Source organism: Patagioenas fasciata, chromosome 7, assembly GCF_037038585.1.
Source record: "Patagioenas fasciata isolate bPatFas1 chromosome 7, bPatFas1.hap1, whole genome shotgun sequence".
Taxonomy (NCBI): domain Eukaryota; kingdom Metazoa; phylum Chordata; class Aves; order Columbiformes; family Columbidae; genus Patagioenas; species Patagioenas fasciata.
In genome coordinates, this window is record NC_092526.1 from 30,323,617 (window position 1) to 30,348,342 (window position 24,726).

At 37.6% G+C, this 24,726-nt stretch overlaps 2 long non-coding RNA genes across 13 annotated transcripts in view; one reads left to right on the top strand and one right to left on the bottom strand.

The window, feature by feature from the left end:
- Positions 1 to 9,245, top strand: part of LOC139828443 (uncharacterized) — a 42,101-nt gene extending 32,856 nt beyond the window's left edge. Inside the window, exons 2-7 of the long non-coding RNA XR_011740034.1 lie at positions 2,476 to 2,602; positions 5,386 to 5,530; positions 5,720 to 5,833; positions 6,189 to 6,380; positions 7,112 to 7,262; positions 8,395 to 9,245. This is a non-coding gene — a long non-coding RNA (uncharacterized lncRNA). The remainder of the gene's footprint in view (positions 1 to 2,475; positions 2,603 to 5,385; positions 5,531 to 5,719; positions 5,834 to 6,188; positions 6,381 to 7,111; positions 7,263 to 8,394) is intronic.
- LOC139828442 (uncharacterized) overlaps positions 7,983 to 24,726 on the bottom strand; it is a 68,238-nt gene continuing 51,494 nt past the window's right edge. For 2 of the 12 annotated variants that reach the window (XR_011740022.1, XR_011740024.1), the window contains 4 exons: positions 16,535 to 18,072; positions 10,570 to 16,264; positions 10,026 to 10,189; positions 7,983 to 8,558 (listed from right to left, as the gene is read on the bottom strand). This is a non-coding gene — a long non-coding RNA (uncharacterized lncRNA). The remainder of the gene's footprint in view (positions 8,559 to 10,025; positions 10,190 to 10,569; positions 16,265 to 16,534; positions 18,073 to 24,726) is intronic. The other 10 variants (XR_011740027.1, XR_011740033.1, XR_011740028.1 and 7 more) reach the window with 10 other exon arrangements.

The window sequence follows — 24,726 nt, forward strand, 5'->3', positions numbered from 1 at the left end:
TGCCAGGGAGCAGCTCGGATGCCTTTGTGCACCTGGGTCGCTGATTGGGCCGGGTGAGCAGGGAATCGCTGCCGCTGCGAGACTCTGACAGCACCAGCGTGCCCAGACCAAGCGCTCTTGTTGCTTGCGCTAGTGGCTGGAGGCCAAGTGACAACTGAGCCCCTGTTGTTTATAAATATGTTTAGCTTGGATTCAAATCCATAAATATAAAATAGTGTTTTTTTCTATATCAGCTCGCAGCTGCCATGGTCGAAATCCCCGATCAGCATGCAGAGGTTATATTTTACTTTGTCTGTGTAACACCTTCTATCCACAAATCAGAACAAAGAGGGGCTTTATTTATCATTTACTCTGTCTGCTTGCTGGAAGCACAGAGACTGCGCTGCATTTGTCACAGAGGCTGACAGAAAGCACACAGATCTAGATATTCCTTGTTGCAGGCAGACGTGTGCTGCTGACAGCACCTGAGAAAAATCTCCAGGCTGCTCCAATTTTTCATACTAGCTGTGTTTGGCGCTAAGTGGCACAATCGCTGCAATTTGATTTTGTTATGCAGAATACACAAGGATGTTTAATTTCATAATGCTTGGAATGCCTGATTATTTATATGTAACTGTCGTGGAGACACCCCCAAAGACAATTTTAGATGGACAATGAGTTCCAAAACAAATTGTATTCTAGCCAGAAAAGTGTAGCCAATAAACTGACTAGGGACAGGGTTTATGCAATAATTTAGCACTCTGACAACATAAAATACAGATTTGGATATCAGTTGAGATTATTGGGTTACGACAACATAATAATAATGAGGATCCACAACGTGCATGCATTGACAAGAAACAAAACCAGAGGCCTCTCACTCAGGGGTACCCAGAAGAAATAATCACTTGCCTGGGTTAGGCAAGGACTCACTCCAGGATATATCCAGCAGAGAAAAACAACCCCTCAGCACAGGAAGAGGTGAGGCGCTCTCAGTCCCGCAAAGTCTCCCTAAACGGTTTCCCAGTCTAAGGGGAGGGCTCCAGTTCACAGACCCGCTACTCTGGGCAGACCACTCCAAGGGGGTCTTTGGCGGGGACCCTGTTTTACAGCCTGGTCAGATCTGGCTGTGGGCATTATGACATGGTCCAGAAGCTTCTCAGCTTCTCTGGGCACCTCCTTTGTTGAGGACCCTATCAATTGACCAAGGGTCCCACCTCTCCTGCCCCCCAGCTGTAGGTAGGTGAAGTCACCCTGCCCTGGGGTGGGGGAGGATGTGAGTGTCAGCACTTTGGCCCACCCTAGATATGTATGTTGGGACAGGTGACAGGTACAGTGGGGCACAAAAGGTGCTAAAAGAGCCATCAACTGCCCTGTTGAAGGCTTCAGATCTCAGGGGGATGTACAACTGCCACAGTAACATCGTGAAGACTGACTGGAAACCTTTTTATTCATCAGGTCTAGCCTAAACTTTATGGAAGACTAGTAGGCGCTCTTCAGTGCAAAAGCAACCTGAGCAATTATGTTGTTCCTTTTATGCAAGGGGCTTTCAAATGACATATGTTATGCAGTCCTTTATCTGCTCTGGTAATAGAGGGTGTTAAGGGGCCAGAGGTGGGGAATTTCTGCTGCTTTCCGTTCTCACTTTCTGCGGTGGGTCCTGCTGTTATTTTTAGTTTTGAAAAAATTGGCAGCTGTTGGTAGAAAGTTACTGGATTTTCTCATTCTGTTATCTGACTATACCTGTCACTTCCCGAAAAACTGGAAGGTGGTTAAAAAAGCACTGGGGAGACCAGATGTAGAAATTACCACAGATGTGAATGCTGAGCATCAGATCGCTTCAGATGGAGGGTTTGGTTCGACACTGGTTGAGAATGAGTAGGCATTGCTAGGCTCATGTTCTTATGGTGTTTACTAAATGCTGTGTTGATCCTCTAATCTTTGGGTAATTTTTATATTTCAGCTTCTTTTTGCTGATGATAGTAATCATAAGAATACGGTAAGTGTTTAGGTCAGATTTCCTTTAATTCTAAACACACTCAGAACTCGGATAAACTTTCAACAGGCCAGTTGCATACTCAGTTCAAATAAATGGATTGTCACCTTGTTGCAATCTTCTGCCTCTCTAATACTTTTTCATTCTCAAATCTATCAATAAGTGTGTCTGAAATACGTGTCACTGTTGTCTTACTCTGAAAATACTTTGCAAGACCACCTATAGTTCTCACCTTTCTTTGCTAGAATTGTTGATAATGGAAGCACTGAAGGGTAAAATATTTAAGAATGCAAAAGCCCTTTGGCAATTCCATTGTGACATTAATTCAAAATCGCCAGTAGCTCAGTGGATACGGGGATAAGAGGAACCTGGATCTCCAAGATACATCTCTGGGTAAGACTAGGAGTGACGGTCTGAGCTTTTCTAGACTGATCGTAATAACATGCTGAACCCTTCCTAATAGAAATTTGACCAAGCTTTTTTTTTTTTTCCTCCCCTAGAAAATGCTCTCTGATTGTATCTGCAAACATACTGTACCAGATGGGAAGCCCACAACAAGAAGCAAAGAGCCGTTTTCCTGCATACCCTGTACATTATCTGCCCCTTGAGCGGAACTGAAAAGAACAGGTAAGGAACTCCAGCAATGAAAACTGCAAAACAAAGTTTGGAAATAGTTACTCTTGTTAGTGGTTCCAATTGATGTAAGAAATCACGTTAAGGACTGTCAGAAACATCAGTATCAAGGAAAAAACCTTGCCATTCTTCTACTTCTTCTACATTTCATTCCATCCTGTAATCTTCAGGTGAGGCTTTTTCCCTTCTTTTTTCCCTTCAGTTTTCTACACTTTTCTGAGCATTTCAGCTTGTGATCATTTTTCCCTCATGTGTTTTCTTTTGTGTATGCTTTAAAGAAAAAAGATGATGCTTGATTGAAAGCATAAACATGTTATTAATTACAATACCATATAAACTCAGGGTTTATTTAAGGATTTTCTCTATTAAATTTGAGAATGTTGATGATTTTTTTTTAATACCGTTTGAACAGCTTAGTTCAAGTAGTGTGCAGGATTGCCATATGTATTCAGTTTGTTTTTGGTATGAATTGATACTTATTTTAAGGTAAAAGTTTTTGGATTGATTTCTGTTGTCTCAAGTAGTAGCTGATGGCAGTATTATAGGAGTGCCTATATATAGCGACATTAAATTTTCAGGTGTTTCACTGTGTCCCTTTCTGACTTTATGAAATACTGTAGTATCTGTTTCTATTGCTTTTATGTGATACATTAAACTTGGCAAAATAAATAATCTCAAACTGTTGTTTTTTCCATATATGTGCTAGTTTTTAAAACCATAAGCTTTTAAAAATCTAGTGGAAAAAAATCTTGAAATCCCTGTGCATTCAGAGGTGATGTTTTAATACACAGTACAAATTCTGTTGCTCAGTTTTGCATCCAAACCCCAGAGAGAAGTAGGAATTAGATATTCTTACATGAGAAATAGTCTTACCTATGTTTGTTGTCATTGTTGACAGCTCGGATTGGTATTTTAATTTTAGACACTCTATTTCAGTCTTTGAAAAAATGAAAAATACAGAGCAAGCCCACATTTGCAATTCTGTTTCTTTAGCTTTTAGGGATTGTTTTCCTTTGTCTTCCAGGCTGCCTACACCTTATTAAAACTTCAGGCAGTGGTAGTGTCTAATATCATACAGTAATGTAGAAACCTAAAGTTACGGAATTTTTTGGCGTCTTTGTCTTGCAGTCTACGAATTATTGTCTTGTAGCAGCATTATTTCCTTTTGAAGTTTTAGTCATTTTTCCTTAAAAATATTAAGAAACATCAATTTTGAAAGTGTAATAAATAGAAATTATTATAGGTTAGAAACTTAGATACTCATAAATACAGACAAGTGTTCTATGAGAATTCTAGACTAACCGCTCAATTCCGGAGACGTGAAATTATTCAGTGCAGGTCAATGGTGTTTAACAGTATCACTGAGGTAGATTCGCACAATAATTTAGAGGATGATCACTAATGAAAATTCCAACACAAAAAGTCATCATTAGTTGTTTGTGGGTAAGATGATATTAATTTATTTTTTTTTATTTGTTCAAATATGGTGATGATCTTTAAGTGTAGCAATGGTCAGGGTAGTTGTTTGTTGCCAAAGGAAGACTCCCTACATTCTTAATGGATAATTTGTATATAGTGTGGTGTTTGTATCCAGTCAAAGATCATTGCTTTTCTGGGGCTAAAAATTGTGTAAGTGTGCAGCAAACGGACACCACTTGTGCCGAAGAGTTTATCTGAGCAGAAATGCAGTACGTTTGCTGCTGTATAAACACAAGATGACACGAAGATCATCCAGTGGCTTTTAGTATTTATAGATTATTATATAGCATTATAGCATTTTAATAGGTCTTCTCAATGTGTCTATTTTGAAATCACCAAGCTTTCCTTTTGAGGTAAATCTCTGCAATGTAAACTTTGAGGTCCGTCTATTGTTTGACTTTGTCTGCTTACAATTCTTGTTCAAAACTCAAAGGCAGAAGCACAGTAGGGGATCTTAAAAGGAAATATTTGGGGTGCAATACTGATTAAAATATTTATTAGTGATTTGGGCAAATCCTCTGTGCGTGGGAATTTTTCAACTGATGCTATAAAACAGAAGTCGAGGCTGTGCCTGTTTATAAACAGAGAACAAAATGCCTTTCAAGTGGTATAACAAAAGTAATATTAACTTAAATTAACTGAATATGATCCTAATATCACAAGATGTTCTTTAGAAAGTCATGTCCTCGGGCACTGTTAACAAGAACTTCTGTAGTTCATCACGTGGATGTGAAAGAAGATCAGGAATAGCTACTGCAATCAGTCACCTTTATTGGTTTTCTGTTTATGGAAAGGACAGTGTATGTGTTGAAAAGCGGAAAAGATCTGGAAGCTTTTCTAGGCTTGTTTAGATTAGCCAAATGTAAGGTGAGCAGCTACAAGAATATCTTACTATTACATCAGTTTAGAAAATATCAAGATTATTTTGTTTAAAATACTGGTACAGAATTGAATGGATATAGATTGACCATGAATAAATATAAACTTTGTATAAGGAGAACGTTTTTGACTACCCAAAGAGTAAATTAAAAAAAAAAAATAATAAATCGTGAGTCTTACCCAGGCCTGTGACATTGGTAATGCCTTTAGATCTATACTTCATCAGTGATTTTTGTTGTATACCGTGGCTTAATTTCCAGCGCTTTGTTTTATTACATTTCAAGCCTGGTCTAGATAACAGTTTTGAGGTTAGAGCGTTTTACTTGGCAAACCACACATTGTTGCATGTACCGTGTGTGCTGCTTTGTGGCATCTTTGGGCACAGAAAGTAATGTCTACATCTGTATGTGGCCTTGTAGGGACTCCAGGACAAGGACATCATCTGAAAAAAGATCAGTGGCAGCAACTCCAGGAGGTGGTCTGGATTCCTCCACTGAGAACAGCAAAGGAAAGGAAGGACAATAGCAGTTTTGTTTTTCTCAGATGTGTACTAGTTTTAAAATGGTAAGCTTTTTTAAAAAAAAAATTCTATTTTATCAAGAAATATAGTAGAAAAAAACTTTTAATATCTGTGTTTGGAGGTGATAATGTTTTAATATAACTATAGTTTTAGTAGCTGCCCTATGTCATGATAAATTTTTTTGCTGGCCTGAATGTTCATTTTTTCTTACAGCTTTTTTTCTTTTGTTTTAGAAGAACTAGTAGCCCAGAGGCAGGCAGTCTTGCAGTGGACTTAGTTACACTTGAAAAACACGCCAAATTCCATACAGGCAAAACAGAAGAAATGAAGATTACTTTCAGCTGCCCGTAAGTACTTGTGCTTTGTTCATCTCTGGAGAGTCTGTATAAAGCAACATACAAACATTCAATTTGTAGAAATCCAGCCATTTCTCCCAAATGCACGGATACATTTATGTGGTAGCATCTAGATGCTTTTTAGTTAGCAGCTTTTCGTTTTGTCGTTAGCTCTGACAGACATTTCTAGCAATTTGACTGTGATTACTTCTGCCATGTGTACGTTTATCAGGTGGCCCATTTTTTTTAGTGAAACAGAAAGATTTAAGAGCATTCTAAGAATCACTGGCTTGCTTGAAATGCTTTGAGTATACTGGTTTCACAAGAGTCCAACTGATCTGTTGATTGTGGACTCACCTTTCAAAAGCGACAGCACTGCTTGCCAGGACGGAATGCAGCAGCGATGCAGCTCGTGCTCCTGATCTACCTTCCAAGGAGCTTGCTGTAAAGAGAAATCTGAAGAACCTGTCTGGCCTGTGAAAACACCTCAGGGGATCTTGTTCTTCTGCGGAGGAGCATGATTGACGTACTTCTCAGAATGAAAAGTCTACTGGACATGGTATGTGTTGCCTGATTTGTCAGTAAATCTTCAGATGTTGAGCTGCTCTCGGGTTGGACAGTGAGCCCCAGTTACATCAGAGTTATCATGAAGGCCTTCAGGCAGTTTTATTTTCAGGGAACTGTTTGTTAGAAATTATACTGTATGATTCATCACAGGGAATACAAATACCACAATTACACAATTATCTGGTCATTTTAAAATTGAAGGCATTATACCAATAAGATGCATTTAATCAGGCATGGAAATAGGAACCCCCGTAGGCTTGTGCCTACATTAGCAGCACCAGCTGTAGTGCGTGCTGTGTTTTATGATGGGGTCACATTTATCCGGTCAGAAAAAGACCAGGATTGCCCACGAATTGTTGTTCTGAAATAAATGCTTAAATGGTGCATAAAGACCAATCATCCACCAAAGTTGAACTTTATACTTCATTTCTGCAAACATGTCTGTCTCATTATTCATACTCAGAGATAGGTTTAATTTAAACGTTGAACTTGAAAAAAATGCAGGATTTGGCTTCCATGTCTTACAGATGCCACAGGATGCAGTAGCTTATGATCTTACTGGATTTCTTTTTTCTCCCATCATCATTTTACGTGTGTCGACATGTTTTGTGAAGTGCCCCCACCTCAGTTTCCTCTAATAAATGAGATGATACCTTATAAAAGATACCACTGTCCTTCTCAAAAAGTTAATGCAAATAATTCTGTGTGGCTCCTCTATTCCAGGTAATGATTGCTTTAGAAGTCACGCTGTCTGCAGGTATGCACCAGATGACACACACTGCATTACGCACCAGCAATGTACACAGCAACGTGGCAATACAATGAGCCAGAATCAAACTCCACCATGCTATCGTTTGGACTAATCAACGCATATGTAAGTACTGAACCTAATTACAACTTTGGTGCAGGAACTGGAAATGTCAATGATTAATTGACAGAGGAAGAGAGAGAGAGAGAGCAAGAGAGAGAAAGAGTAAGAGAACGAGAGAGAGGAAGAGCGAGAGAGAGGAAGAGAGAAAGAGCGAGAAAGAGGAAGGAGCAAGACAGTGAGAGCAAGAGAAAGAGAGAGGAAGAGGAGTGAGTATGATTGCAAGACTACTTGCATGTAAATATCAGTTCAATACACACAACACCTTTAATGGAATCCTTACATCATTTTACTTTGACTTTATTTGCATCATTGCATAATTAACTTCTATACATTAATATTTACATAATTTCAATAGTCATGGATTTATAATATATTAAGATACATTCAAATACATTACATATTCATATGGTTTCAATTTAAATGCATCGCAAATTCATGCTGTTTAAATATCCTACTTATAATAGTCATAATTCATAGTTGTAACTTTTTATAATGCTTTTTAATGTTATGTTTGCTTACATATTGTATTTATTACATAATAAATTATATATACTTATATCTTTTATATATATATTCCATATCTATTACTTATATACAAATATAGATATATAAATTACATTTATAAATATATATAGACATATTGTTATGTCAATTATAAAATTATATATAAACTACTTCTCTTAAGTGATAATAAATATATAATTATATAGATGCTAACAGATTATCATTACATGATTAAAAATCACATACATTAAATAACTATGCAATAATAAATAAATTACATAAATTACTACGTATTAGGTTTAATTAAATATTATTAATTTTCTGATACATATTTAAATATTATTTAAATAATAAGCATTTGATGGAACAGCTGACAATTCTTTCACAATAGTTCATAATCCATATGTGGGTTTTGGCAGTACTGTCAGGGTATTTAGTTGTGTCTTGGCATGTGAGACTCTAGTGCACGGCAGAGGAAGCACAGACTTAGTTCCTCATGTGCAGTGTCCTACGACATTCTTTTAGCATTTGACATAGTTCCTTTCAAGGGTGTAAAGTGTACAAATGGTGCTGCACTGTGTTTTACATTATCATAATGCAATCCACAACTCTAATTATCATTGTTCATCAGGTTCACAGTACTGTGCTTACTGCCTCACTGCCAGCTTTCTTGAGTGCCCACTCTGGTTTCCTTCACTGGTTTCATAATCTCAGCTTCCAAGTCGTGCAGCCGACATGCTGTGGTGCCTTTTCCATCGCCTCTGGTGCCATCATCTTTGCTCCGTGAAGGAAGGACTGAAACAAACAAAGAAGAAAAATGAAGAAATAGAAAAGCCTCCTACTCACATCACCATAACTGAATAAAAATTAACAAGGTGAGATTATTTTTTCTTACAAACATACTCTCAGCATGAAAATATGTTTATGCCCTTTGCTCCTAATAGGCACAGTTGCTCAGTTGCACCAAGACACCTCACCACCTAAAGTCAACATCTTCATGCCTGGTACTTACTTAAACTTTCCATGAGGTTGTGAGCAAAGAGATGTACATCTTTAAATATTCATATTTAAAACTATTAAGTTGTTCAAAAAAACATGGCAAGGTACATACCAAATTATTACTGGATAAAATTTACAGTATTCTGTTACTGTCTCTGGACTTCATCTGAGCATAAGTCTATACCTATAAAATAATATTGCCTAAGTTACTTTTTCATGTTACTTTGATACTGTAGTGATGAGTGCTGCAGAGCAGGGGAAGCACGAGATAGTTAACAGCTCTACCTTCAGAGAGAATTTCAATAGTGTACAGGAAATGAAGTCTGGAATCATTCAGGGAGCACCCTTCCATGCTTATGTACGAAGAAGGGACTAAATTAAGAATACAGAGAACCATAATTGTGCTCTTTCCAACCTCAATAATCTGTCATCTTTAACAGTATTTGGTGATGTTTTCCTCTATGTAAAGATACACACCTGTATTTTTTTTATATAGATTATGTCACAATTCCAGTTAATAAAGCATATATTTTTCAAATTCAACACATTACTTGTGTCTCCCTAATTTTCGGTACTTTGAGGTTGATAGTTTCATTAATTGCTCTGGATGTTAACGGTCATTTAATCGTATGCTGTGTAATCCAGCAAGCGCTATTTTGTAAAGGTTAATTAAGCCTTTAGGCAATTACGATCCTTACAAAATTCCCCGACCTTTGTATAATAGCTTGTTCCTCTCAAAATTGCTATTGACAGTTAGTGTTCCACCAAGGGAAGCAAAAAATCTCTGCCTTTGTAACTGTTGAGAGCAGAGACGGGGGCAGACAGCAGAAGAGACTGAAGTAAAAGGCATCATTAAGCTTTTCACAATATATAAGCAGAAAGAGCTATCATTACTTCTTTAAAACTGTAATTTTGAACATGTTAAATCCCTTTGGATAATAATAACAATATACAATAATAATATATTCATTTCAAACTTTGCTAAATGAAAGCATTGATAGCTGAGTAGCAATCTAATTTTTCTAGTCCAAAGTTCTTGATGTTTGCATTTCTATTCTGGAATATGATCATAAAATTTATTTACTGCTGCAGCTTCCTGAGTGGTGTTACAGGTGTATGGGATCTCTGTGAAAATATTGTCACAAAATACACTACTAGTTAAAGGAGAGAGTAGTGACTATGGTTTGGCTGCTTAACAGACACTGCTATGAAATGGCTCTTCTTCAGTTAAGAAAATGCCTTTGTGGTGTAATTATCTCCTACCTCACTGGTGTTTCCCAGCTCTGTCAGTCTGCCAGAAAATCGGTTTCCCGTAAAAGCACTTGGAGACCTTTTCATTCTAAACAGCCTTGGGAGCAGCTCAAGTTGGAGTTGGAAGACACTGTATGACAGGAATTCCACTTGGTTAAGGTTTTTTTAGTTTACAGCTGCAAACGAGAAAAAAGAGCGTAAAACAGCCTGCCAAAAAGTTCCTAGTAAAAACTGTTCTTTAGAATATACTGATTTGACAAAACTATTCAAACACAGGCTATTGAGAAACACGTTATTCCCTCCATTTCCCCTGCCATGCTACTTGGGACAGCAAATGTTTCAAAAATCGGTGATGCTAAGCCAGAAAGCAGTGGAACACACAGAACTTTCTGTGAAAAGGGAAGCCTGAGTCCATCACCCTGTGACACTTGGTGGGGCTGCACAGCTCTGGCTGCCTGGGGAGCCGGATGTCCAACAGCTTGTGAGCAAGTAACCTGGATTTTCATATCCTTATCTCTGTTTGCAAGGCAGAGAAGCTCCGAGTTGGAAACCTGACCTCTCTGGATGCTCGTCAGCTGGTCAGACACCGTGAAAACGATTTCAGATCCTAAAGCCTTCGGCTCTGTGCTGATTGCAGAGGTATTTCTGGGGAGATGAGCATGTGAGCTGCAAGAAACAAGAGACACTCACCCTTCTGTAATTTAGGGTTCTGCTCACTGCAGAACAATGTTTATATTTCTTCAAGAGAAGTGCGACTTAAAAGAGTTTGGTGGTGAGTTCGCTGTTATTTACTGCATGGGGGGAAATATGCCCAGCCAAACACTGCTTACCTTCTCTCCAGGAGCCTGTACCCATTCACAAAGTAAACTTTCAGGCAGCTTCCCTCCCTGATAGCCGTTTGCTCTGGTGTCTATGTTTAAAGCTCCAGCTGCAAACTTTCAGGAGAGGCCTGAATAACCGTATGCAGAGCATATGCTCAGGAAGCAAAATTCTTGGGAAAAAAAATGAAAATTTAATGGAGTAGAGTAGCAGAAGGGCTGGCTCAAGCTGGGTACCTGTGCAGAAGTTCAGCTCAAGCATAGGAAATCATAGACTCAAAGCGGACTCATCCAGGCTGTTGTATTTATAGAATAAAGTGGTTCACTTGTAGTCAAATTGCATACAGTAGGAAGTGTATGCATGAGACTCTCTGCACCCGCAAGTTACTGGTGTTCAGTGTCCATTCTGCTTACCTGTGGGTCTCCTGGAAGGAGTTCTTGGCCTGGCTGCAGCTCAGGCCCTTCCCTCCTCTGGAGCCTGAACCAAAGCGCCACTGGTTAGGCTGGGGGGGTCGAGTGCATCTGCCATACCCTCTATGCTTTATACTTAGAGCAAACATTTTTAATAATAAAAAAACAGTGACGTTATTTGAAAAAGATCACTTGTGAATTTTTCCAATAAAACTTATTTCATACACAAGGTGAAATATAATCTTAGAAGCTGAAAACATGCAGTTTAATTTCACCATGCAGCTTTTTTGGTAAGATTTTTTTTTCTTCGGGAAAAAGGTAACCTCAGGTTGAAGAGACAGTTCATAAATATGTATGGCTGAAAACCTTAAAGCCTTCCACCTTTAAAAGTATTATTTTTGCCTGATGCACTAATCTGCCTCTGGAGAGCTAATCCTGATCTTAGCATGGTCACACACACATAACCTGTTAGATTTTTTTTTCTTGAGTAGCACAAATGACGAGTGGCAGCGTCGCTTTAATGGGAGAGCCCAGAGTACAGAAGAAACCGGATTCAGAGCTCTGCAGTAAAGATAAGATGACATCCGCTACTGCTCTGTCTTCTTTTTCTGACTTACTGAAAAGTGGCCCTACCTGTGCGTTTTTTAAACCACTGTCTCAAAAGATTTCTTGCTGTATTTTGCATTTCTCATGTACCCATGATAACAAAGGCTCAGCTGCAGTGAACAGGACACAGTACCTTCGCTTGCCTTTTCACAATCGCCAAGAAGCTGTCAATGTGGAGCTCACCTTGCTTCAGTGCCTGGTGCCTCTGAAAGAAGGGAGATTCCTCAGCTGGGGACTGTTTAAGATAGTATTTATTTGGTAGAAAAATATCTGAAGTCTGTTTAAGATTCAATACATTTGCCACTTACAGTTTCTCCTTAAAACTCAATTCCACTATGAAAAACAAAATCCACTTTCAGAACAGCTAGGAAATTGTAGCTTTTATAGCCTGCTACTCCACAGAATTTTCATCTGGTTGCCTTATGTCTTCTCTTACACTGATTTGTTTTAATCATTACATAATAACTGATATTTTCTTTGCAGCAGGTGATATTTTTCTTCTCTCTGGGAGACAAGTTTGTGAAGGGAGTCAATATCTGTTATTAAAGAAACTGACAAAGGTAAGACCAAAAAAGCTTTCAGGCATACAAGCTGGCAGCAGGAACATTTTTCTTGCATGTGCTTTTATAGAGAAACCCTAAAACTTGAATAGAACCTCAGGAAAGTACTATAAAAATCGATACAACTATGAACTGTGCATGATTCAAATAACGTCTTATATCTAGACTGCCACTCAAGAGTCTCCTTAGACTATGGATCCTTTCGAGGCAAACAAACCTACTTGGCACCGATTACTACTTCATGATAACAAGAAATTAGCTGCAAGACAGTATCTTATAATGGCATTTAGTAAAACAATAACATTTTTCATCTAACTGAGCAGAAATGTTCAGAGACCTCACAATTTTAACATACATGTGTACTCATACATTAATACAATTTAGAAGAAGTGTTCTAAGGTAGTTTGTGATACTTTACTAGCTTTACTGAATGCCAAAAGTTAAAAAAACCCCTTGGTGATATGCAGACTAGCGCCACAGAAAGCTAAGCAATCGTACCAAACAGTTAATTGATTTTTAAAGAAAGAGGATGAAAGAATGCTACATCTAAGTTAAAGGAGTATTTTTCTTATTGTTGTATAGGACTTTAGCAGATTAAGATATGGTACATAAAAGGTCAAGTGACCTCCTCTAAAAAAAAAAAAAAAAAAGAGTCAAAGCACTCTCAAATAAACAAATAATGTAACATAAAGATCCCAATTAATTGCAAGATGATGTACTTGAATAGCAGCTAAAGCAAGAGTTGTATTCAGGTTACTGCCAATCCAGAGGCTGTACCTGTGAGAACAGAGGCCATAATCGAGCAGGCAGCAGAACAGGTGAAAGAGTGAGGGGTTCAAAAGAAATATTGCATAGCCATAAGCCAAATAAGAAGATTGCAGTTTTTTGCAGCACTGTGTTAAAAATGCCATTGCTACTTCTCCCTAATGCTTCTGTACTCTCAAATGTCAAAACCAGACCACTTAACTGTCTGACTGTGATCTTTGACTTTCCATGCTCCTGTTTCAAAGCCCTGTGGGTTTTGGTTTGTTTGATCCAGTCACAGAGCAAGCAAATGGAAGCATCAAAGATTTTTGCTTATCTCATCTCAGAAAGTAGGAAAAAGCAAAAAGAAGAGTGACTGATAAATTAATAGCTAATATAAAGGAGAGTATGATAAAGCTGTATATGATTTGAAGATTTTAGGGCTTACTTGTTGTTGCAAAACTTACAGATCACCACCTGCCATGACTAACACTATCATCTTAATAGTCCATTGCTAGAACTATCACATCATCATTACTGAACAAACTATAAATATCCATTTGTAACAATTGCTGTGGATTTGTACCTGCCTCTGCATGGAGAGTTCATTGTCCAAAGGATTGTATAAAAGTTTGCAAAGGAGTGCTGCCTCTTTATTGCCATTGATGAAAGATGAAAAGCGAGAGCTGTAGAAAAGAAATGGTTTGAATAAAGAGAACTACACAAATGGCAAAACCAGATTTTTTTTTTTTTTTTTCCAAGAGAGAGTATTATAGATTAACTGAAGGAACAGGAGAAATACACAGTTTATAAAACTACACTTCAAGTTTATCTCATGCTGTGTTGCTCTCAGTCTCTGTCACCACCTTTTCCAAGCCCTCCCCCTCCCTTAGCAGGAACTGTATTGTGCACTGCCTTCCACTTTCTTCTCCCTAAAAATAATTTGAAAGTGAATGCTATAGCAGAAGACTTTTTCCTTCTCCCTACAGCTATTACAGTTGTTCTGGCCCATGTTAACACAAACTGTGAAAGCCAAGTTCACCAGTTAATGCTAGGTAATAACAGCACTTTCATATTTGAGTTTTAATTTTTTTTCCTTTTATGTGGGACATTGGCTTGATCCCATGAAATGACATGGCTAAATGACAAATTACTGATTGCTTCTTTACCACTTTATCTTGAGCTACAAGTAACAAAAGCAATTTATGGACCCGGAGAATTCTAGGATAAATCTGATACTTTCACAAACTACTACACATAGTTTCTCAAGAGACAGCTTTTTTTTTCTGATACAGCACTAGCAATTATACTTAGCTTTATGAAACAGTCAAATGCTCTTACATGTTACCTATGTGAAGTTTGCAGTACAAAAGTAGCTCCAAGGTGGCAGCAACTCTCAAGAATTTAGTCATCCCATTCATTCCTATTTTAAAGTCTTAATGGAGTTGGTCTTTTTGTTTATTATAGGTTATCTAATGTAAAATACTAGCATTAAAACTTACTTTCTAAATGAGGTTCATATGCTTGACAGTTATACTTGTGCATCTGAAGAGTGATCCAATCTTCTGCCGTGCTGAAAGAAGACTCTTTAGTCCTTCTCTGTAAGCCCCGATGAATTAATTGCTCTTTCTGCTGTCCCTGCTATTTTTCAGATGCATGTATTATAGCAAGCCTCCTTCCAGCATGCAGGTCCTGTTACTAATACTAAAGTCTGCTTCCAGAAAATCAGTTCCATGGGGAATTTTGGTGAGAGATCTTGTACTCCATGCTTTCTGTGGTGATTTATTCTCCAAGACTGATCAGATTTTGTATCAATTCTCAGGGCATCACAAATGCTTTCTGAATTTTTGGATAACCTTGAAAAGGCTGTTTTCTTTCATCATTAGTAGCAATACTCATATGCCACCAGAGCCATGCATTTTTCCTGGGCACCTAAATGTACATTGTGCATTGTCTGCTCTACAGAGAAACATGAGAAACAAGAAAGCAGTTGGCTACGCTTAGTGGATGAGGAACCTAAGTTCACTGGAATCCAAATAAATGTATTTACTAAACTTGGTAGGATGCAGATCGCACCCAGACTGATCAACGGAGTAAGTGTGATCACACTAGAAATATTTGCTAAAGATAATATCTGAAATCAGATTTCTAGAGTCCTAATCTGTTACTTAGCACAACTTCTATTTAACGTTCACATGAAGTCTGATCACACCAGTTTGCCTCCCCAGTTCATAAGAATTAGGAAATAAGTGGACAGGAAGGGTCACCTCTCCAGGAGTAGTTAGAGGTATAAGAAAACTGTGGTATGAAAAGCGGGCAATATAACAAGATCTGAATAGGCTGCAAACTACTGTGTACAACTTCTGTTATGCTATATCAAATCCCAGGATTAACAGGGAAAAGAAAAAAAAAAAAGAGGTTGTTAACACTGAAACAGTTTAATAATACTGAAAGGGTAAGTGGAACGTGGTTATTTTTGTCTTACAAAGGCACTATAGCTGAAAATGATAACTACAATAATGCCAAGAACAGGAGTAACTCTCACAGAGGTGATTGTGGCAATCTCTCCCAATTACAGGTCAGCTATTCTGTTCAGCCCATCTCTACAGAAGATTAAAACCAAAGGCTGGAAGGTAGAAGTAAGAAATCAGACTTCAAATCTCAAAAGTGCATCGCTAACCAGTCATACCAGCCTGACTTTGGAAACAGACTTTGACACATTACTTGGAAAATCTGAGTCTCCTACAGCACAGGAGGAGGTTTTTTTAATGCTTTGTTTCAAACGGATATGTATGAGCTTTAGATTTGGGGTCCAAAATTTTTTGTTGTTTAGAAATATAATAATTTGATCACAAAAATAATGAGAGAAGTTCGAACTGAACACAGCCATAGAGCAGCCCCTGGGCAGAGAAAAAGTTTCTATAGCACCATATAATTTGCTCACCAAAAAAACACCATCCACAGCAGTTAGTATAGCACTTTAAAATTGCCATTGCAGCAGTCATACCTGAAGAACCAGTTCTTTACCTGAAGGACACTGTGTAGCTTAATTCAAGATCTCATTCCATTTATGGCATTTTACAATCAGTTCTGGCCTCTGAACAGTTCAAACCTATAAGGCGAAAGTACAGACCAGCCAGTCAGACACAGATTTCACACTCCTAAAATGACCACAGAGAGCTACATGCTCCTGGACCTGTGTATTAGCAGTTCTGATAGTGATTAACAGTGATGGCATGTACAGAATTTCCTTGCTGAGCTAAAGCTGGAGGGGTTGTTTGAATACCTTCCCCCAGCTCCCCACCACTTGCTTAAATGTGCGCTTCCTCTGGAACCCAGGAGGAAAGGGAAGAGGGAAGGATGATTTTCTTGTAAAACAAACCTGTTGGCAAGATGGGGAACAAGATGATTGTGAGCACCAGTCTTGCTGTAAATCAGTTCCACCTTTGGAGCCTCTCATGAGAACGGCCGTAAAAGTAAATTCAGGAAAAAAAAAGTGTCACAATATGCCTGTCTAGATTAATTTCAGTTGAAACAGACATATTACATTTAGAAATAATTCCAGCTTCTTAAATAGTAATATAATTCACTACAACTTGTCTGGTATGTGTTTGTACACTTCAGGAGTCTCATTTCACTTTAGGCCTTACTGAACAGAAGGTATTTTAGTTAGTCTTTATTTAACCAGTACTTTAATAACATACACTATTTTTCTACAGAATACAAATCCTTTTTTGTGACCACACAATCTGTCTTCCCTGCCATCCTCCGTACTCCCACTCAGTACCTCAGGAGAAAATTCATATGGGATTACGGAGCTGTGTGGAGATGTCACCCTGGCTGCCGTCACAGGAATGGCAGCAGTACAGTCCCATCCATGGGGCTCTTCCCTACCAGTAGCTGTCAGCGCTGCCCAGCTCCTACTGTGATTCTGTCCCACGGCAACTACTGTGCACATCAAGGGATGTCTTGGGTTGGTAAAGACTGGCAGAACACCAATCTTTGAAGTGCAAGTAATAGTCTCTGCTATGAGAGAGTCACAAAAGGAATCATGGCCATTTAAATGCATCAAGTGAGTTTTAACTACAGAATTTTTTTCCCTTACTATTTGGATGGACATAAATATTCCAACCATAACAAATGTGCTAGGTTTGATTTTAGCTCTATTCCCAGAGTGATGAACAATGTTGTATAAATAAGTCCTCAAATGCTGGCAGAGAGAACACCACAAAGGCACTACCTCCCCACACAAATTAGAGACATTTCAAGACAGCATTCACAGCTCCTAGTTCCCTTGTAGTGAATCAGCAAAGATAAAGCACAGTAAAGAGAGAGACTGAAAGCAAAGTGCTCTTCCAGCTCCCTTTCAAGACAATATTGCCTGGCTGAATCTCTCTTGCCATGCTAGATTTCCACCACAGATCAGCACTTTGTCATTTTGTCATCATTTGAAACATTGTCATTTTAAAGTATACCATAGTCACAAAGAAAGTACCTGATATGTCCAAATGATGAAACACCAACTCCTGCCAGAAACAGTAAAGTGGCAACACTTATTTTCTGCATCATTTCTGTGTTACAGAAGACTTATTTGTAGCTGAAAAATGGCATGTTAGCAGCCCAGAAACATTTGCAATCTTTAAATCCTCCCTTTCCCCACTCCCAATCCTGTGCTCTCTCTTGCTCAACCATGTTTAAAATCTGATGGGAGCGGAAACTGCTGGAAGTGTTATTCTCTATATTTTTTTCCAGAATTTCCTCCAAGTAATTTGTGACTATTTAGCACATACCTCAAAGAATTATGTAGTGCACCAGCTGCAAAAGCAGTACAGATTATACAGACTGTGAAAACAAACAGGTGTTTGTCTCATCGTCCCACTGAACATTTGAGGGATGTCTGGAACAACAGCAGCCCATCATCTGTGGGGAAAAAAATACACCTCGTTGCAGATAGACTTGGCACCAGTGGCACTTTAAAGTGAGCAACAGGGAACATGTGCTCTAAGCATAAAACGAGAGCATGATTTTATCCCAGAGCATAAGATAAAATAAGCGTGTTAATGGGTGACTGAAAACAACAACATAAAAGCAAACATGAATATGCAAATGTTCGTGAACATAAGTACAAATTGAAGCGAAACACTTGGTAGTGCCAAAGGATTGTATAGGTACTACTGCAGGATTCTGTTTCATCCAGGAGGCTTTTGTTTTTTCAGTTGTCTGAACTTGCTAGGTTAATGGTTGGACTCAATTTTAAAAGTCTTTTCCAACCTAAATGATTCTATGCACCCAAATTATTTCAACTGGTTCTTAAAAATGTTGGTAAAAAGCTTTTATTTGTTTACTATGCACTTATAAATTACCCAATACCAGATAACTAGAGATCCATTACATGCATTGCAGGAGGTTATTTTTTGCAAATTCCTAAATGTTTACATTTTTAAAAAACTTTGCGAGGTCTGTGAAAAATTCTAAGCATTTATATGTATATATATATATATGCAGTTTGATTCCAAGAGACATGAAACAAGATCTAGTTTAAGAGCATATGCCCAACTTATACTTCCCTCAAGAGGTTGCTACTTAGCTCTTACAAAAATATTTTCTGCCTTAAAAAAAATTTCTCCTTTGTTAACAGGAACATCCCGCTAGTTTTTCAAAGGTGAACATGGCATTTCCCCACTTACCAGCTTAACAAGGTGACAGGCTGGTTACAGACAACACTGAGACCACAGAGGCCTCATCTGTCAGGTCACAGTCTGTCCTTAGAGAGAATAAAACTGTGCAGGAGGTTCCTGACAATTCAGGTTTCGGGCCGTCATCTCTGGATTATAGTATAATAAATTCCTCAGCAAAAGGGAATAGTACTGCCAATCCAGGGCTGTAATACTCTGCAAGTTTTGTGGCTGGATAGTTTCCTGTGGTAATTTTTGGGAAGTATTGCTATGATGGATATTTGAATACTAGCGAGTGTTCCTTTGTTTTCCTTTTATGTCCCCACCAATCATAGTGATACAGAATAGCCCCTTTAATGGAAAAGTACGAAGGGTTTTGTACTCATCAATGTTTTTTATTTGATTTAGCAGACCCAGAACTAAGGCTATTTGATAAAGACCTCCGTTTTATCACATGGTTTGGAATAGCTTGTATGCAGTCAGCACAGATAGTGTTTTTAGAAAACACTAAAGCAAGCTATCGAGCAAACATGTGCTTCGATTTCTGGGTGACATGAAGCCACCAAAGAGACCATCAAGAAAAACATGCTGTATTTATGAAGAGAACTCATGACGTGAAGCAAGTATTTTGCTTTTTAACAACCATTGCTAGGTAGCAACAGCAGAATTTCTAATTTCCCAGGCTGCAAAGAGGCTTTTTTGACATCTGCTATTTGTTGAATTCAACTTGCAAAAGTAATTCCTTTAAGAGATACTAGATCAGGACACTAAACATTTTTTACTCAGCATTACTTTCATCATGGTTTTCACTATGGTTACCAAGAGGTCTTCCGCAGTTTTACGCAGCCTTTCAGCATTAGCAATTAAGTGACATACAATTGAAAAAAAAAAAAGTGTAATATGTTCCATCTCAGTTGTCATCTTGATAAATTAAAAATTGGACTTACTTGAGTTTATCAGTATAAAGAATTTGCTTTAGCTTTGAAAATGTCAGTGTGTATCTTTTTTGCTCTTGGATTTTTTAGCTTTATTTCCAAAATGTGGACATCAAAGCAGGAGTTATCATTTCAATATCAAGAGTGTTAAGACATGCATTGATATTAGTTTTAGCCATCCCTCATACATAGCAGAAAGAATGAATACTGCAACAGGTCTGGAAAGAAAATTCCAAGACTGATTAAGCAGCAGTAAAGCATCACAGAAACATGTACAGTATTATATATTTAAGGCTCATGTGAATTGCATTTTTAGTGTTGTTTATCTACTTTTCTCACTTATCATCTTTGCTTTAGTTTATGTATCAGAGATCTGCATTCTGAAACACTTGGTCTGGATTGCTAATTTGTACTATTAATAGTTACTTTTAAGAAAAAAAGTGATAAGCATAGTAAAATTTTAGTTTCACATTCTAATTCAGTGCTTGCCAGACAGTCCATTAACATTTGCAAACCTGACAAGGTACTCCCACTTCTACAGAACACTAAGGATTGATTTAAAACTCTGCTGACTGAGCAGCTATGCTCAAATCCATTCCAGAGATAGAACTGGCGTGTTAGATTTAGTATCTTCAGATAAAAACACAGAGTAAATGGTTTTATTGTTGGTATAACCATCACACTACTGACATTTTTATTACAACCTTACGTACTTAGCTGAGGAGAAGAACTGACAGAGGAAGAGAATAATTGAATTCTTGCTTATGACCGAGTAGTCTTGCTTTTAAAGCATTAATATATCTCTACTAAAAAAAAAAAAAACAAAATCAAAAAAACCCCACAACCAACCACTCTAAAACAGAAGCGTCCTCAGTTTTTGTAATGCCTTTGGAACCAGAATATCACACATATTAAAAAGCTATAAATATGAAGACATTTTAAAAGCCTCAGAAGTAACTAAGGACACCAGTTTAGAGCACTTAGGGTTGGACAGTCACTGCCGGAGGGTCAGCACAGCAGTACAAACTGCCCTTCCCACCCGCTTCTTAAACTGCATGGCAAGTCCTTTCTTGCTATAAATTGTCAGTAGGTGTTTACCAGCCATTAACTTAAAAGTGGCTATAATTTCTCAGCGTGTAATTAGCAGTGGTGACTAAACCTGAGCAGGCGTCATGCTGTCAGCTGTCTCAGATCACGGATGCAAGGCACCTTTCCCTCTCTCCCAGTCATGACAATTCATTAGTTCTGCTGCTGGAGAGCAGCTGTACCATTTGAGATTTAATTTATTCAGATTCCCTCAAAATTATTGCTGAAATGTGGGAAGATAAGTGATTTGATGAGGCTATGTATTTACTGTCAGATAACATTATAGGTAGGATGTGTGGCCAGAAGTGATAGAAAATTCTGTGTCATGAGAAATATTGCCCTTTTTGAGGTAAAATATGAAGTTAGATGAGGCAAAAGACAAAATGCTTTAACACGTCAATTATGTCTCATATTGTAATTCATAAAACATGCCTAAAACGTAAACTGTGAAGAACATTAAAATTTTACCTGTCCCTGTTTATGTATTTAAAAAAAATCTGATTTAGCCAAACAAAGCTGTTCAAAGGATAAGAACATATAAAATGCTCCGCTTGATTCATAAGTAGGGTGGAACAAGTAAAATCCAAATAGATTTAAATGCCAAGCTAAAAACAATGAATCAAGAATTTAGGGATTTAGTTTGTGCTCTGAGAAAAACATCAATATGTATCTTCTGAACAGACCTGCTACAAACCTGCAATACTTAGAAAACTCAACCATGTAACTTGTGTGGGTTTTTTTAACCCCAGTGACAACACCCACCCCTGTATATGACACCGTAAAGCTATCTCGAGGCAGAAGAGCAGACTGTGGGGTACTAAGCAGCTCAGTCCCCTGAATTTTCATTTTCTTATTTCATTTTTATAATATATGAGAAGACTGGCCATACTGAGCTAGACCCAAAGTCCAGCTTTTAACTTCCGTAACTGCATGTCTGGGTTCTGTTCTGTTTCTTTTACAATATATACATTCAGACTTCCTTCTGGCCCCCAGGACAGACTGTAAGTGAGGATGATGCTCAATTCCTTATGATGATAAATTTTCCTATGGATGTGACCTAAGCTTCCACCCATCTTCAGCATTCAAATATATACAGATATTGAGTACGCTGAAATTTTTCCAGCAATGAAATGTTGTAAACATTGACGACCTCTTCATGGTCTTAAATCCAGCATTCTGTGGCCTGACTTCTGGAGTTTAATTTACTGTCCCAGTGCACAGTAATTTCTGGTTATGTGTGTCTTAGTCTTAAGCGCATCTCAAGATGAAATTTTGGCAGGTTGTCATGTTTGTTAAGAACAGGTGCTCTGAATTTTCTTGTGGTTGTTTTTTTTCTATCTGCTCTTTAAAACTGGGCACTGCTTGTGAATGTATAATCTCTGGCCATCTGAATATGTAGATCTTTTTATCCCAATTTTTATGTATACATGCACAGACATTAATTTTAATCAGGGAAAGCTAAGATGAAATACCAATAAAAGCGCAGTTGTTAGGTATGACATTTCATTTATGGATAGAACTGAGAAGATTAATGTCTGAGTCAGCAGCCTGTCCATTACTACCTTCAGCTCCTGGGGAATGAAACGTCATGTATGACAACTCATTCCTCATTGCTCATGAGAAATTCTTGCTGCCATTTCATTCTATTGCCCTCTATTTATCTATACAATAGCATTAATTAAACCATGAAATTCAGATAATTTTAAAGAAGAAATTCTGCATGATCCCTTTTCAGGGTACATTTGTATGTGCGCATTTGCGTATTTACTTTGCATTAATATTTTAAATGTCTTTAATGTGTAACTTACAGGAAGGAAGGTTAGGTCCTCTGGACTCCACTTAGTGAAAAACTTCAAAGCAAATGAATGCACCTGTAACCTGGATTCAACTAAAAAAATGAACTAATTAATTCCCTTTGAGTACTTTATGTGGCAAGGTGTGGTTTTATGTTTGGTTCACAAACAACTAGACACATTTACTGATGGAGTTTTTCCTTCATATTATGGTAAGCTACCTTTGGCTGGATACACCGGATTTATCAACAGAAACAGTCAGGTGGTACTCATCATTAGTTCACCTGGCCCAATTAATAAGAACAGAAGGGAGAAGCAAACACTAACAGAGTCAGAACAAAGAGAAGATTGAGTAATTGAAAATACTGAATGGATAGCTTTGATAATATATGCTTTTATAAATAAGGCAGAGAATTTATACATCATTTAGAAAGAGTATAGAATAACATAGTAACAGCTTTGATTGGAATTTATCATGGTTGAAATACCTCCTTTCGTGGCAGCTCTCTTCTTTTGAAACTCATTCTGGAAATTGCGTTAGGATGGATCTGGCCAGAGAGCCCACTGGTTCCAGTTAAAAACAAGTGCAGCAATGACATCATTCCTTCTCCCGCCAGGTAGGCACCACAATTCCAGCACAATGCTATCTCCATAACACAGTAATATTATCTCATTCTACCCTGCCTCCAAACAGCCAAACTGCTCTATGTTCAATCAAAGTAGATATTAAAAAAAGTTTTTTACAAGTTTTTTTTTGAAAGTTCAGCGTTGCAAAATGTGACATTCTGAACCTGCAGCCTATGAACACTGAGCCATTGTGGTTTGTCTGCAATTTTGGATGTCAACAGTAACAAGATCACCCATGTGACAGAGAAAGCTTTCATGAGAAAACAAAAAAACCCCAACCAAACCTAGTAGACTGGGTAGAGAACAACTCTATTGCTCTCCCCACCTCCAAGCACCTAAAAATTTGGGCAATGTAGAGACAGAAGGAGAAGAATTAGAGGAAACAGAAGAGAAGGGAGAATATGGGTAAAAGTAAAGGTAAATTTATTTGCAGACATCAGTGCCAGAATGATTCTTCTACTACTGAGTTAGGAATGGATTCTAAGTGTCTCAGGTCACTTTTTATTTTCAAACCTCTCTATTCACACTGTTAAATTAATTTCTTGCTATTAGTATAAAATGAGTAAATATACTTTTTAGAGAAAAAAAAGTGTATATATATATATATATATACACACATATATGAAGTACAACACCTAGAAAGGAAGAAAAATCCATTTTAATGCCTGTTTAAACAGGACAATGTCTTTCCATTTTACCTTAGCTGAGTATTTAACTGATTAACAAAATGCATTGCTTTAACTTACCTAGTACATAGGGATATTCCTAAGAAGAATATTCATTTGCACAACAGATATTAGAAGGAAAACAAAGCCTAAGCAAGTTTGTTTGGGACAAAAGTATAATATAGACATAAAGTAAAATTATTACATGATACCTGTGTGTGTGAAGAAGGAAAAATACAGGAAGATTACATTTTTCCCCATGAATGCAAATAGATTCATCCCAATCCATATGGTGCTGTATTATAACAAAATCTTTTTGTAAGTTCAAAAGGAGTATTTTCTACACACGGCAGCAAAGGAATAGCTAACATGTCCTAGATGATGCACAGGAATAATAGATCTGTACCAACACAAAAAGTGTTATCCCAGTAATCTGAGATTCTCCTGGATTTCACATGTGCATCACATACACAGAAAATCCAGCAGTAAAAAAAAAAAAAAAAAAAAAAAAAAAAAAAAAAAAAAAAATCACACACGCAACACCCAAAATTTTATCAACTTAAATATATAATTTGCTTAATTTATGAAACCTCTGAAATTCAGAGGTGCTGGGTGTTTTGAATCATTGTCCAGGACTGCATCCCTTATTTGTAGATATTGTCCAACCAACCTGGACAAAATCCAGCTAGTTCAAAATATATATACTCATTTGCACTACACAGCAATAGGAAAAATATCATCCCTGCCTTTATCAAATGTTATTTCTAGCAATGTTTTGTATATTTTACCTGAA